This window comes from Cygnus atratus, chromosome 3, assembly GCF_013377495.2.
Source record: "Cygnus atratus isolate AKBS03 ecotype Queensland, Australia chromosome 3, CAtr_DNAZoo_HiC_assembly, whole genome shotgun sequence".
Lineage (NCBI taxonomy): Eukaryota > Metazoa > Chordata > Aves > Anseriformes > Anatidae > Cygnus > Cygnus atratus.
The window spans coordinates 37,499,932-37,516,005 of NC_066364.1; the positions used below are offsets into that span (position 1 = coordinate 37,499,932).

The 16,074-nt window shown below is 42.7% G+C and overlaps 1 non-coding gene across 1 annotated transcript; it reads right to left on the reverse strand.

Annotated features, from left to right (window-relative positions):
* Positions 1–1,856: 1,856 nt before the first annotated feature.
* On the reverse strand, positions 1,857–1,939 carry TRNAL-CAG (transfer RNA leucine (anticodon CAG)). The gene has a single exon. It is a non-coding gene; the product is annotated as a tRNA-Leu (tRNA).
* Positions 1,940–16,074: the final 14,135 nt, after the last annotated feature.

Sequence of the window (16,074 nt, forward strand, 5' to 3'; positions counted from 1 at the left end):
CATGGCAGTGGTCTGAATGCAGGGAGGGAGGGGTGGTTGAACATGTGCATGGCATTAAGCCTTCATCATTCAAAGTGATGAGATCAGCAGAGCTCTTTGGAAGTACAACTCCATCACACGGCACCACAAGCAGATGCTCTGCTCTCCCTTAAAGACAGAAGGTAACCCAGGCTGAGTGGGGAATCAGGGGGCTTAAGGAACAGGCTTCTTCTGAAACAGTTCCAGGAATGGAAACACAACTGGGTGCTAGGGCCTCTCCTCAGCAGAAGGAAAAGATACATTTTGAAATGCATAGGGAGCCCTTTGGTATTTCTGCCTCTCCAGACAGCTGGAGGGAATCAGTGCAAGTCATTTTAGATCCAGCTGTGAAACCTGTCATGTAGGTCTCCATCATGGGAATCTTCAGGCCAGTGGTGTCCTCTTTAGTCAATCCAAGAACAGAAATGAGTCAGGACTCTGTGGCAGCATGGTGAAAGAGGCTTTGTAAATCTCTGTAGAAAAGAACAGAGAGGACAAAGGGTGTTTTCCATAAGCATTATGCTCCAGAGGTGTTTGCTCCAGCCTCTGTCTCTCAGTTACTTATTGCAAATGTTGCAGAGGTTTGGAATGGCACTACAAGTGCAATGTGTGGATGCACTGACATTTTCCAATGGGGCTTATTAAAAGTGGAAAGAAATTAGAAACTCATATGTGGCTTGTAACTTCAAACATTTAGACAGGGTAAATATATGCAGAGTGCTTAACAATGCTGCGCAATGTTTGTTTGAAATATATACTCCCTAACGTACTTGTAAGCAGGGGGAGTTCAAACAGCAATCAGCCAAAATGGAATAGGTACACTCCATCAGAATAGATTTTCCTTATAGTTGCCCTCAAAGCAGCATCATTTCTCATACTACTTGAAGCTGATTTAAGTGTTGGATCTGTGCCAATCATTTGTTAAGCCTTCTGTCTTTATTTTATAGCTTATGTGATACAACTGACCAACTCAGGGAAACATCTGTTGCACGCAAAGGCAAAATGTACTAAGATCCTACCAGTGTTTAGATGGCCACTTGGTTCCTTTTCTGCCATCATTACCTCTGCAAGTGGCCCCATATACAGATTAAGCTAATCTGAAATGTTGTTTTGTTCATTTTATATAGCTAGGAATTTATTGCTCATTTAATCTAAGTTGATCTTAGTTAGCTAAATGTGCAATTAAAATCACAGTGTTTGATGTAGATCTGGGTGGCTTATAGCACCAGCCTCTCACTTCTGAACACAGAGTTAAAGTTCAGCCAGAGGTCTTGCTTAATATGAGTTTTCAGGGATTTTAGCGTGGTCCCCACTGGAGCGTTATCTGCAACACAAACAGCTATACATCATTTGGCTATCCAGGAAAAGATTTGATTAGGAGACACCCTATTTTAGCTAATTTTAACATAGCGAAGAGTGTTCTCCCTTTGCACAGCAGTTATTTCTGGCAAAATCTGAAACTGTTAATGAAGACGAGATGATTGGCCATAGCATCTAGCCTTCAAAGCATATCAAATTTGGCACTGCTCTTAACAAATCCACAGCATGGTCCTTCACCTAAAAGATTATATAGAAAGGTGACTCACCAAATGTCAAGGAGATCTGAATTTCTCACTCAAGGTATAGTTCTTAGCCTTTCTTTATATTTTATATATTTCATTTGACCCAACGCTGCTTAGTGCTTTCAGTGTCATGTTGTCTAAATATGCCTAATAGGATCCCAGAATGGTCAAGGTTGGATTACAGGGAGCAACCTGTGGTCCACGCCCCCCACTCAAGCAGGGCCACCCCAGAGCAGACTGCCCATGACCACGTCCAGGTGGCTTTTGAAAAGAAGTTGTCAGAAGTGGGATTCGAACCCACGCCTCCAGGGGAGACTGCGACCTGAACGCAGCGCCTTAGACCGCTCGGCCATCCTGACTGTGTCATTATCTTACATGACAGGCACTGAAATTCTACCAAGGTGTATAAAAATGGGTATCAGAAAAACATTGAAAACAGTAGAAAAAATCCCTGATGTCTAAAAAGATGTTGTTAGGAGAACAAGTTTTTCAAAGACAGAAATTCAAATCAACAACATCTCTTAAACTATAAAAACTCGGGCAGAAAAATTTTCTCTCCAAAGGCTTTTAAGAAGAAAAATAAGTCTGGAACATTGCACTGTGGTGAACTTCCCCCAGTTTCTGGTTGTGAAGGAAGTTTTTGCCGAGTGAAGTTTAAGAGACTAATTTAAATGGCTTTCAACTTTAATTCTGTGAATAAAAGTGGGATGAAGATATCGCCTGGGCAATTCTGGCTGCAAGGGAATGGACACAGCTTTCAGTCATATTCAGTCCCTGCACCTCTTTGATAAATATAAGCTATAGGCCAACTTTTTTATTGCACCTCATTTTGTGCTTTAAGCTATTGTCAAGATCTTGGGATCCATGAAATCCTGCAGAATTGCAGTGTCTTTTCCCTGAGCACTTGCTGCTGTAAATGTGAAAGCCAATGCCTTCATCCTTCAACAAAACATTCCCATGCATTCTTCTCTGCTGTTGTCCTTCTTACTTCTTTTCCTCCATCTGCTTAGTCCGTCCTTCACCTGTTGCCTCCCAGGTCCTTCTAGATATCGGCCTTCTGCTTTATGGCACTTTGTAGCATACATTGAACAGCCAGCTTTGTTGTAAGCTTTTTATATGGTCTCTTATTTTGATGCAGAATCCATCACACACTTCTTGTGTATCTTGTCTATCATTCCTTAATTGAAACTTAAATTTCATTTAGTTTTCTCATTAGAAGTAGTTCATCTTTTTCTGCTGGCTGTTACCTGATCTCCACAATAAAAATAAAAAATAAAAAATAATAATAATAATAAAACTTTTATTTCCCTGAGGACTGGATCTCAGTGTGTTCTTTTCTGTACCCTCTAATTTTAACTACATGTATTTTCTTATGGAATATACAAACATATTTAACTGAACTGTCTAAGATGTTCATGTGGTGGAATGTTATGCCTACCTACATGTCATTCACAACATCTACCTTTGCCTGTCACTGGACTGATGCTCCACAGCCATCATTCCCCCTAAAAGCACAGACCACTTTCAGAATCCAAGAGAAGTTTAGCTCTCTCAGAGATACTGAATGGCTTCAAGCATTGTAAACTTTATAGCTAAACAGAAGGGAAAGATCTTAATTAGTACTTCCACCAAGGCTCACGTAAACAGAAATCAGCCTGTAGGGGTCATGTGCTGTCTGATCCACCAGCACTGGACCTGCCACAGTATGCTGCCACTTATCTAGGAAGACAGGTAGATATGGCAGGGCTGTTGGATGGTGCAGGATGATAGGGAGTTAAGAATGACGGAAAATATATGAAGGGATGAAGGGGCAAATGTTATGGGAAATTGAGTTTGTTTAGCTCTACTCTCATGGAATAAGCTGTTTAATCAAATCGTGCAAAGGGCTACTACTTACTGCTTTGTGCTTCCCTATCTCCTTAATTTTCTATGATAGTCTCCTCACTTCTAATCTTCTCCATCTGACTGCTATTTAGTTTCCCTCTTGTTTAGTCATATAAAGTCATCTGTGCTAAAAACAGGCATGGATAAAGTTTTGTTTCCTTTTTTATATAAAAGAGATGAGAAAAAAAGCCCAGCTTGCAACAGAACCAGACCAGTTTACCAAAGTTGCCCACCCATTCCCAGCCAGCCTGGGGACATTTTATTCAAACAAGACCTTCCAATATTTCACAAAGCCAATTCCTTGACTGATGAGGTTTTACTAAACCACTGAAGAAAAACCAGATCCTTTCCACCAGTTTACTCATCTCTACCAGTATAAAATTAAATTTTACACATTGAGAAAATTGAGTGTTTTTTTTTTCTTTTTTTTTTTTCTTTTTTTTTTCCTTGCAGCAAAGATACAGAAGGCACATAGCTGGCAGTAGGCAGTGAGTCTTATACACAAGTATAATGTAAATTTTCATTATAGTCAAGCGAATGACCAGTAGAAGAGAGCATTCTGAGATAATCTCTGATTTGGATTTGTAGTCAACATATGAAATGAGCTTTTGGTCAGGTGGTTTGTCTACCTTGCAACAGCAAAAGCTGCCTTTTCAGAAGTACACTGCTTTACCAGATCAACACATTAGGAAAACCTTTTTAGAGAGAAGTTATAATAAAGGAGAAGGAAACAGAGGCAGGAACACAATCAATATTATTTCACAAAAGATGAGATTGAGTATTGGTAATCATTTGCAAAGAATATGGCAAAAATTTCATAGCAGAGACATCCACTTGGAGCAGAGACTGGAAGTCAGCCAAACCCCCTAAACTGCCAACGACAAATCATGGTTGCATAAGACATCTGCCAAATCATAGTAGAAACTAAACAGGGGAGTGAGCAGAGCAGATGTTTGGAGGTCATTAACAGGAGCTCAACTTTCCTTGCCTGGTGGCTACCTCAACAGATATCTGATTCCCAGAAATTTCCCTGACCTCCAAACATCTGCTCTCTTCTACTGTTTTCTTTACATCCATACTGCAGAGAGCCTCATGCAATCATAAACTTTTCAGTCCTTTCTTATAAAATATTTGTATCTCACTCCCCTAAATCATGAAGGAAAGTATTTTACAAGTCTGGACCTACCATCATTCATGGTGGGACCTTCATATTCATTGTGGTTGATGCTAAACTGAATTACCTGGCTTTTCCTGCAGGCTGAGAGTGTGCACATAAGCTGTTCAAATAAGCTAATGTGGAGTACTTTGTACTTTGATTTGAACTCCTAGAGACTTTCCTTATGGTCTATACTTTGCCATTTTACTGAATTTCTTATCTGCTGCCCTTTGTCAAGTCTAGATATGCCCTAGACAGCTTTATTACTTTGCAAAACATGGGGGCCAAGCACATATTTCCAAGCATGATTGCTACTGCTTTTCCTTCCTCTAACAGTGAAGTATATCTAGCGAAAGTTGTTCTGTACAATGAGCTCTGGTATTGCTCAGGAGTCCATTATCTATAGGCATTTAAAAAATTTTCCCATGGGACAATAATAACCAGAGTCATTCTTCCTTTTTGGATGAATACTACTTTATTTGCTCTTTCTTTCTCAAAAAGTCCCATACCTCCCAATTTTCCTGGAAATCAAAAATAGATTACATGTGTTACAATAAGCTTCCTTGCTAATCCTCTCAAATCCCTCGACACATCTAGCAGATAGCAAGTTTCTTATGTGATAGTATATTCTAAGCATCCCCTGCTTGCTAATAGAAGTTTCTAGTATTATCTTGTTTGCAAAATGTTTAATGAAGTATTTTGTTAATCTATTTCTCAGACATCTCTTGGTATCCCAGCCATTTTTGAGTCATTGTTCTCTTCCTCCACTCTGCACACTTACCAGAAAAAGGTGGCTTTTGGACTAAGGATATGATTTTTCAGCACTGCAATCAATACGCCTGTGGCTAGAGAAGGACCAAGTCCCTGTTCAGTGACTGGAATCCATGTGGCAACCTTGGCAACCTTGGCATTTAGAAGTGAAGAGGACCTTGGAGTTATTTAACTGCAATGCTTACATAGGAGACTAACTCAGAGACTGTTGAGACAGCTCAACACTCAGCAGCCACCCCCAGCCTTTGGGTTATTTTATTTTTTATTTTTTTTCCCTTCTGTCTCACTCTGTTGATGTCCCTGGGGGGTTCTCTCTATGGCCACATTTTCTCATGCTCAGTATTCCTTAATACTGCAAAAAATGATCATGTACATTTTCTTACCATCCCAGTGCTAAAATCATATCAGACTCCCTCTCTCTATGCCCTACTGCACTTTGCATCTCAGCTTCTGCTCTCATTTCTACTCAGTTCTGTGGATGACCATGCTCAGGTTCAGCTCAGCTGAACTGACTCTGGGGAGGAAAGCTCCTCCTGAAGGAGTCTGTTGGGGCCTGGGGAGTTAAAGTTTGCCTCTCCATTCCACCCTGAGGTTCCTGCAGGCAAGTCAGAGTCCATCTCCCCAACAGTGGTCACTCTTACATGGATGGACATGTGTAGACACTCTCCTGGAGGAGAAAACCTGCTGTGAAGTCAAATCCAAGCTGTGTTGAACTCCTTGGCTGCCCTGGACCTGGAAGGACCAGGTGTAGTTAGTGCCAGGCCCTGCTCCCCCCCACCCACTAGGGAATTAATCCTTTCCTCCCAAGTGGGGGCAAAGTCCAGTCTCCCCCTGAAGCTGGATTACTGTGGTTTAAGTGTCCTGAGCTAAATGTGTAGGTTATATACAGGCTCCAACTGGTATAGAAAGGAGACATCTGCCATCTCAGATGTCTCTACGGCTCAGGCCATAGAGATGTGTATCATCCTATACTTAGATCCCTCTGATGGCTTTCTATCAGCTTCTAGAGTTACTCTGAGGACACAAACCTAATTTCTGAAGCAATTAATGGCTTGGACCCCAGCTACATCAAAGAGTGGATTTTGATCTGTAAATGACTTTGAGAGCTTCACTCCTCAGGGACAATGGACTTTCAGACTTGCTGACAAGACTGTAGCATATCCAGTAGTGAGGAGCCAGAGGTTTACAAAGTCAGCCTAACCTGAGTAAGAAGTATTTCTTAGCTGAGAGTAATTAAGCATGGGAGGACTTTAGAAGACTACAGACTTAAGTCATTTAGACTCTTTACACTAAGCTTAGGTATATGTCTAAAAAGCATGACCCTTAATCTCACTTCTGAAAATAAAGTGGCTTGTATCCCAACACAGCCGCCTTTGGCCAAGCGTGGGCCACTCCATCACAGAGGCTTGCTGAGGTCACAGTGGCCACCACTGCCCTGCCTTTGCTGTGGGGCCTATAAAACAGGACCCCTGCAGGTGGCCTACCATTCGCTGAGCTTCTAGGCACTCTGACAGCCAACTTGTGTGGCAGGAAGAAGAGCCAAAGCAACAAGGCGAGTGGCAGGCCTCCTCGGTGTGAGAGGAGTCCAAGGATGCAGTCCAAGGAAGCACTGAGAATGAAGGCAGCTAATGAGAAGAAGTGTCATGGGCAGAGGGAAAGTGCCTGCAGCACAACAGACACCAGTGCTCGAGGGACATTCTGGCATGCAGCTCACAGACACTTACAAGCAGTACCATTGGCAGCGCAATGACGCGGGGAACAGGCCGCCCCCTCAGCCATACAGTGACAGGGGGCCTGGGCCTAACCATTGGCACAATGGTGGCATGGGGCAAAGGCAGGAGCGTCAGGCAGACAGCCAGGTGGAGCAGAGGCCTTCCCATAGTCTGGAATGTAGTGTAGGACCCAGCCATGGCCGTAAACAAGACGGCAGTGTCAAACCCGCAAATGGAAATGAACCAGACAGTGGCATGGGACCTAGGGGTGGAATTGGGTGACCCCCTGGTTCGGCGCCCTGGCCTGAAAACATTCCGGACGGAAGGCATCCCGTTTGGGCAGTCTCAGGCAAGGACTGGCTTGTCCTCCTGCCAAACACCGTGGAGCCCATGGAGGCGGATCCACCAGATGTGGAGGAACTGATGGAAGTGGATCCACCTTGGCCAGATCAGACCTGCGACTACCCCGGCATGTCTTCGCTCTCTGCCATCAGAGTGCACCAACAGCATCGCAGGAGTGCCTGGCGAACTCCCTACTCGTTGCACAGGCTCCATCCCAAGCATTAGCTTGGAGCCGCCAAACACCATGGACATCCTGCAGGCTAACCTGCAAGATGTCCCTGCAATAAAGAACTCTGTTGCCAATTCTCAGGGGTAGCATGAGTGCTTCTTTCCCATCCCCCAGCCCTTGTGCGAGAGGTGGCATCCCTTCTGCACAGAGCCTTGAGGAAGAGCACAAGAGAGGACCCAGCTTCCTTCGGGCTGCTGCTCTGGGGTGACAGGAGGAGTCCCTGAGGGCCACTATGCACCTTTAACATTTGTTAAAATAGACCGAGGGGTGAAAATAGTAGTGTGTAAGTGATTATAGGTGGCTCTATATCAGAGTAATTGGTAACGACAGACATGGAGAAGGCTGAGGCACTCAACAACTTCTTTGCTTCCATCTGCACTGGTCGATGGGTTTCCCGAGTCTTTCATTTCCCTGAACCCATAGATGGAGGCTGAGGGATCAAAGTCCCACCCACTGTAAGTGAAGAGCATGTTCGAGACTACCTGATGAATCTAAACAGGTACAAGTCTATGGGATCTGATGACATGAGTCCCAGGGTCCTGAGAGAACAGGCTGATGTAGTTGCCAAGCCTCTCTCCGTCATAGCTGAAAAATCCTGGCAGTCGGGTGATGTCACTGCTGAGTGGAAAAAGGGAAACGTCATGCCCCTACTCTTCAACAACTAAAACAAAGAATTGAACAAGGAGCACTGCTCTTCAACAATTAAAACAATTAGGAGACATTTCTTCTCAGAAACAGTGGTCAGGTATTGGAAAGGGTTGCCCAGGGAAGCGGTCGAGTCACTGTCCCTGGGGGTGTTCAAGCAAATCATAGAATCATAGAATATCCTGAGTTGGAAGAGACCCATAAGGATCATCGAGTCCAACTCCTGGCTCCACACAAGTCTACCCAAAAATTCAGACCCTATGACTACGTGCACAGTCCAAACACTTCTTGAATTCTGACAGGCTTGGTGCCATGGCTACATCCCTGGGGAGCCTGTTCCAGTGTGCAACAACCCTCTTTGTGGAGAACCTCTTCCTGATGTCCAGCCTGGACCTCCCCTGTTGCAGCTTGACACCATTCCCTCAGGTCCTATTGCTGATCACTAAAGAGAATAGATTGGCACCTGCCCCTCCACTCCCCGTCATGAGGAAGCTGTAGACCGCAATAAGGTTTCCCCTCAGCCTCCTCTTTTCCAGGCTGAACAGTCCAAGTGACCTCAGCTGCTCCTCATACATCTTCCCCTCTAGGCCCTTCACCATCTTAGTAGCCAAGGAAAGGCTGGACCTGGTGCACAGGGACACAGTTTAGTGGGTGACATTGGTAGTAGGGTGATGGTTGGACCAGATGATCTTGAAGGTCTTTTCCAACCTTAATGTTTCTAGGATTCTGGTATTCTAGGTTTGCAAAGGGGAAGAGGAAGCTGTCCCACTTTGTCGTCATGGTCTTTTCTGGTCTTGGACTCTGGGAGCTGGTGGGTCTCCCTGGCCATGCCTTTCTTGGTAACTGAGAGCATGAAGAATGGTCTCATAACACTTATGTTTATTCATTAGAAAATGAAAAGACAAGTGGAAATGGCCCCGAGTTACACCAGGGGAGGTTTAGGTTAGATATTAGGAGAAATTTCTTTACTGAAAGGGTTGTGAAGCTTTGGAATAGGCTGCCCAGAGAAGTGATTGAGTCACCATCCCTGGAGGTCTTCAAGAAATGTGTAGACATAGAACTTAGTAGTACAGTTAAGTGGTGGACCTATCAGTACTAGGTTAAAGGTTGGACTAGATGATCTTAGAGGTCTTTTCCAACCTGAATGATTCTCTGATTCTATGATTAAGGCAATAATATAAATGATTTTTATGTTTTTGAGCTGCAAACAGCAAAAGACTACCTGACAGGTCATGGTCTAGATGAAACCTGGGAATGCTGTTGTTTGGTTTTTAATTTCTTCCAAAGAAAGCCTCTCACAGTAGTGACCTTGTCCTGTATTTGCCTTTTTGAGTTAGCCTAAGCTAGACAATTGCAGGGCTGCAATAGCATAGAGCCTAGGAAAGGCTTTGGAAAATTGGGTAAATACCCAGTTAGTGTAGGCTGAGTTCAAAGCTAGTGGTATACCAGGACAGGATGGATCTGCACACTGAGGTGGTGTTGCAAACCTTTGGGAAATGCTTAGCTGCATAGGATTGGTCTCCTCTGTACACTTGAATGAGAAAGAGATCTCCCTTTCTATTGGATGGATACGGACTCCAGCAATATTTTGGCTCTTTCTGTTCGTCATGGTACTGGTTTGCCTGCCTGAATTAGTTTGAATATATCTTGCCTAACCATGTCCCCATAGTACAGGCATATCCTGGCTGATTTTGTTCTCTGCCTGTGGTAATCTCTTGAAGCCTGAAGTGCGTCAGTCTTTGAGCAAGACACATGCAGTTATCTGAACGTCTGGCACACCCATGAGAACAGAGTCATTGAGTGGTTTCTTCTGCCTTAAGTTTTATGGAAACAAGAAAGTTATGGTTAAGGCATGATTAAGAACTGAAGGATACATTTTTTTAATCAAAGGCTGGTGCTACCATATGTCCAGTGGTTGGGGTGAGGTTTTTTTGGACATGTCCTCTTTATCTATTCTTTGAGTTCAGGAAAACATTTTGTGAAAGGAAGGCCTGGCCAATATCTTGGGTTTGAATTGTTATCTGCGAGGAGAGCCAGACAAAAGGTGGCTGTACTGCAGAGCAGGACGTCAGCTGTAGGTGCTGGTGATCTGTGGAAGTGATGGGGAGTGGAAGGCATGCACCTGAAATACTCTGAGTTATGGAGGGGCTGGGGAAACAGGCTAGAGCAACAACTGCATGTGATATGCAGAATTATGAGGCTGGCTGATAAGAGTCAGAGGAAAGGGAATGTGGACATTCTTTCATTCTCCTTCATTCTGCGGACAGCCATGGAGCATTTCTCCCTCTGGGAAGTACTAGAGAAGGCCCTCTATAGGGGATACGGACACAGACAAAAATCCTTTTCCCTCCCCCTGGCATCTACCATGTTCTTCATGCACATGACAACTGTTGCATCCCCCTCACTATTTTCAAAAACGTAAGTTCATCCAGGTGGGACAACCTTCCAGAAAATGTTGGATGGATGGATGCAGACTCTGTCAATCGTCAGGAAGCACTGGACATTACAATTACAATTTCGATTCTTCAGTTTTACAGGGAAATATAACTTGGAGAGTGAATGGATGTACATAAACAGTAGCTCTTAATTTTTATATCATTTTGACTTACAGTGATATTTTTCTTCTTTAGCCACTGTCATTTTTATTCCTCTCTGTCTCATTCTGGTCACTTCTTGCTGACGTATCTCTAAACAACATCCCACATTTTGTCCTCTCATTCAGAGTATCCAGGACCCGATAATTTCTCTGTTGTAGAAAAGTCTGCCCCATGTCCTTTCTTGTGCATAAAAATACAATATCAAGAAATGATCTAGCTTGTTATTGAAGTGGATGCTTCCCTCTTGCTATTTTTCTAACCTATTTCTGGTTTAACATTTGTTCAGTAAGTCTTTTTCTGCTAATAGAGACCATCATCTTCAAACATTCACTTTAGACAGTCATATCTGATTGCTCTTCTTTACCTCCTCATTTTTGTGTATGTACCTTTCACTCCTTTTCTGTGTGCAGAAAAGCCTGCTTCAGCTTGTCCACTATATATTCTTGTTCATACGTCTTTGATGGGATCCATCAACTTCAATCCCCTCTAAATTATAGTATTATTTTTATTCCTGACTCCAGAAGATTAAGCCAGAGCAACAAGTAATACTTCCCTCTGATGGTTACATTCTGCGTTATTGACGTATGTTGCTTTACTTGCCCGTTCATATTGCAACTAACTCTTCATGCCAAGCACATGATCCTCTCTGGGTAAACAAATAAGCCCAGAATACACAAGGGAACTCAAAGCCCTCATTAAAAAGCTGAAATTGTAGTTTTCAAAAGAATGAAGCAAGCTAATTAAGTCCTGCAAAATTCAATTTTCTGTGCAAAGTTCTCCAGCCCATTCATTTTTAAAATCATAGTACTTTATGTTATAAAATGTCTTAAGTCTTTGAATTTTCCCTTTGGCCACCATTAGGTCATATTTCAAATTCCTGGCACTCTTATTTAAGTCTTGAATAAGTTAAATTGTTATTAGGCATATTTTGAGTCTGTAATACTTTCCCCAAGTATACAATGAACATAAATCAAATATTCATCATATAATCATGATTCAAATATATAATGCTCCAGACATATTTAGGACAAATGTAGATAACTTTAATGATGGGAGTTGTGGGATTAGAAGTGAGATGTAATGGGTGGCAAATCGGCAACTTTTTATCAGCGGAACCTTGCAGAAATCATCATGCCTAAGATCCATCTCCCTGCCTTTTGGCTTAGCAATTTTTCCCACATATCTTTGTCTTTATTACAGGGTACTGTTTTTGCCTGTGCTCTGCCAGAGTTATCATCATGTGTAGGCACCTGTGTCCATGCTATAGTTGCTTTCATTTGTTAAAAAGTGTTGGGTTTAAACAGCAATACTGAATGTGTTCTCAACAATATTAAGAACCGACAAACTATTTCAAAATAAGATTTTGCTTCTTCCATATTTCCATGTAATACTTTCTAAATGGAAATAGCTTTCCACAGGGAAATGAGGTAAATACAGAAGGAAACAATTAATACACTTTTAGAAGTCGAGAGATCCTTTTCCTTCAACTACTGCAAACATAAGCCAGGGCCTCCAAAATCTTCAGAATGATGCAAAAGAGTTTTACATATAGTTTAGTAAATAGAAAGCAGTAGAATTGCAAGAGATAGGTGGCGGTAACCTATTTGTTCCAGTCTTTCACCCTTCCTTAGGTGTCCTTCAACAAAATATCACCATGATTCCCTACCAGTGAAGTGTCCTTCCATCCCAATGTCCTGGCGGTATGATATAACGACTTGAAAAGTTCACTATAGAATTGAATTTGTGCCATAACCATGACTGGTATTTCACTGTCAACCCCAAAGAAAAACTAAGCTTAAAATAAAGTAAAGAAACAAGCATCCCAGTAATTTTAGTCTACTTTGGTTCTTCTGCATGTTGCATAGCATGAGAAATAATTTTTATTAGTGGCTGGTGATCAACATATGCTGACATGCACAGAAGACAAGTAAACGGGAATGAAGAATTGCAAATTCATTCTCTATTTCCCAGCACTTTCCCCAGATTTTGACCATGAATGGGTTATTTCTATTACTTTTTCTGTGTGTAATGTAAGTACCACAACTACCACCACAAGACAGCAAATGCACCAGCATCTCTTGGAGCAGGGGAGAAAAGGTGGCTATACTCCAAAGGACACATTTCCAGCAAACACACCCAGCTGAGAGAATTCAAAACCAGCTGGAATGTCTGGATAGCATTCGGATCACCTCATAGGGTCTCGCTCATGGCTTCTTCACTGTACAGTAGTAGTGATACCTTCTATGAGCTCAGGGATTCAAGTTGAATTTCTGCCATGCCACCTATTGTCTTAATTTGCAGAGATTCTTTAATCAGGTCATGCATGGTGAGTACAGGCTGTTTCTATCAACTTTATTTGTTCTACAAAATTCTGAGTATTTTTTTTTTCACAGAATCCATCAGGGTGAAGATTTCCCTCTTCAGATTTCCCTTCCTGCTGCCAGCGAGCTGACTCTGATCAGTTGTGCCTACAAGCATAGAGCAGGACAGGGTGGATGGAAGCCCTCTGCATTAGTGCAAGCACTCAGGCTTCATGAAGATGGAGCAGGATGAAGGAAACTCAGTACCTCCAGTACCTCTTCTCAACTTTGCTTCAGTTCCTCTTTACATACATCCTTCACCCCGTTCCAGCCTTTTCTATCTCACATTCCTGAAGATGCATGAAAGGACACACTGGTGTAGCATGAGTGGCATGAAGGTAGGGACAAGAAAAGAAATGGCACCTCCATTGGCCAGTGTGTGCTGTCCACTGGTTTTGTAATCCTGCTTCTTTGTGTGCCTGCAGGGTTTGCATGCTTGAAAGCTACATGAAACTGGGAGTGCTGGTAAGCTGTCAGAAAACTCTATCAAATATTTAATCTCTCTGGTCTCTGTGAGCAGCCTTCACCTGTGCTTATTTATACAGAAGAGAACAGTTCTTTGCTTGGCTCCACCTGTCAAGGAACTTCAGGATCCTGGCTTGTATACGCAGACCTATGTTATATCAGAATTTAGCCTGGTACACATTTAAATGTATTCATATAGAAATACACATGTAAATCTAAATTTACACCCCCAAGTATATATTCAATATAAGTTGAATATATACTGAAAATATATTTAATGGAAATTTATTTTGAAATTTTGATAAACAAAGTCAAATAACCCAATATCTGCACTTTCTAGTAAGAAGAAGGAAAAAAAAAAAAGCAGACGGAACAGGCAACTTGGCTATAATATCTAAGAAAAACTTTAATACTACCCTAGATTTCAAAGCCAGATGGAACCAGTCATGGTTCTCCAGGCTGATTTCCTGGTAAATGTCAGCATCATGTTCATAACTCCAGACTAAACTGGTACATATGAACAAAGGAAGAGCATTCCTTGCATTGCCTGGGGGCAGGAGATAGGCTTGTCTGAGGTGAGTGGTGGAGAAGAAGTAATAAAAGCCCACATGATAACTGTGTTAGTCAGAAAACAAGCAGAACCACATAAGCTGGCAGAGGTTTGCTCTGTACATGCTCCAAGCTCTAGACCAGCATAGGAACAGCCAGCACATCTTAAAACTGTCTTTTCCTGCAATACTAAGGGTATAGCTCCCCAGATAAGCTAAGTGGGAAGAGGCAAAAGAGTGTAGGAATATTATGGGAACTTTGAGTAATTCAAGCTTAATGAGATAAAGACAGATCTAGTGCAGAAGCTGAAAAGAAGTAACACAACCCAAACCTCAGTTTTGAAAAAGTGATGGTAGATAATCTGTTTTTGTTATGCTTGAGAAAAGTGATGAGGGTTAGGGCTAGATTAGAGCATGGAGGTTACAGCAGGCTTATAGCAGTGTCCCCAGTACCTAGTGGCTTGTAATGATCAGTAAAGTACCTTCAGCTTCAGGGGACCCCTGGGCTACAGGAGAAGGTGGAACTAGCATGATGCTGGTACCAAGCTGGGGTGAGTCAGTGACAGTTTCCTCAGCAGGGTATCACACCTCCATATCCAACTTCACTGTGATGCCATCATGTTGGGCAGCACTCATGGCAAAGGCAATAAAAGCAGTGGGTGTATTTGCTTGCTGGGTGTGTATGGGAGGTAGATATTAAGCCAGCTTAAATATGAGCAGAATTTGGTGGCCTGAGCTTGTTTTCAACTATGTCCTGGGAACCAATAGCACGCCTACAGGTCTTTCTTCTTGCCTCCTCTGCAAAACCACTTTCCTCAGCTATCCTGACACCATGTGTTCAGTTCTTTTTGGTGGGAGGGATGAAGGGATGGATGATCTATATAACTCATACCTCGGTAAAACCTATAAAGGTTATCTTCAATTTCCTAAAGGGAAAAGCCACTGTACCTTTGATGCACCTAAGCAAGACTTTCCAGGAAAGCCAGAAAGAACCATTTATCCCACTGATGTTTTTTGGTTTTGCTGAGAAAACTCCAGTTTTAATCTCGAAGTGCCAGCAGTCCATGTCTAAATATTGCTTATGCACAGACCAAACATAGGGTAAGCTGAGGATAAATATTTTATGTTCGGGGAATAGGAGGAGTTTATGGCATTTTTTAGTAATAGTTAATTAAGAGTAACTGGCGCACAAGAGTATGTTACAGAGCAGACAGGGAATTGGAAGTGAGGTAAGTGAAAGGCACATGATAATTTCACTTTACTGCCTTGTTCTGCAGCATGCCACATGGATGTCATCAGCACGTATGGATAATTTAGGCTATGGATGTGCTAATGCTGGTTTATGGCATTCCTGCCTGTTCATCCTCTCTCGCCTATCTCCTCTTCCTGCTTTCAGAGTACAGCGACAAAATGGTTCGTGCAGCAACAGTGATCATGATCAGGCCTGAAATTTTAAAAAAGCTTTCTTAAAGACTTTTTCCTGACCTGGTTCACAGCTTTTCCCCACAAACAGCTGTCCTGGCAGAGCCGCAGGGGCATTGTACTGCAGTGCAGGGACCAGGAGAAGATCAGGTGATGGAGTGAGAGGCAGAAATACCTCCGGCCATTACTGCCACTGGGGACAGGACGCTGCAGAGCTGCAGCCTTACGTTCTGCTTCTAGCTTGGCTCAGGCTCACAGCAGGACTCTGGGAAAGTTACTTGGCATTCCTGTACCTCAGTGCCTTGATTTCTGGCATTGCAAAATTAAGTCACTGAATATTACCCAACCTGGAGAAGATCAGAG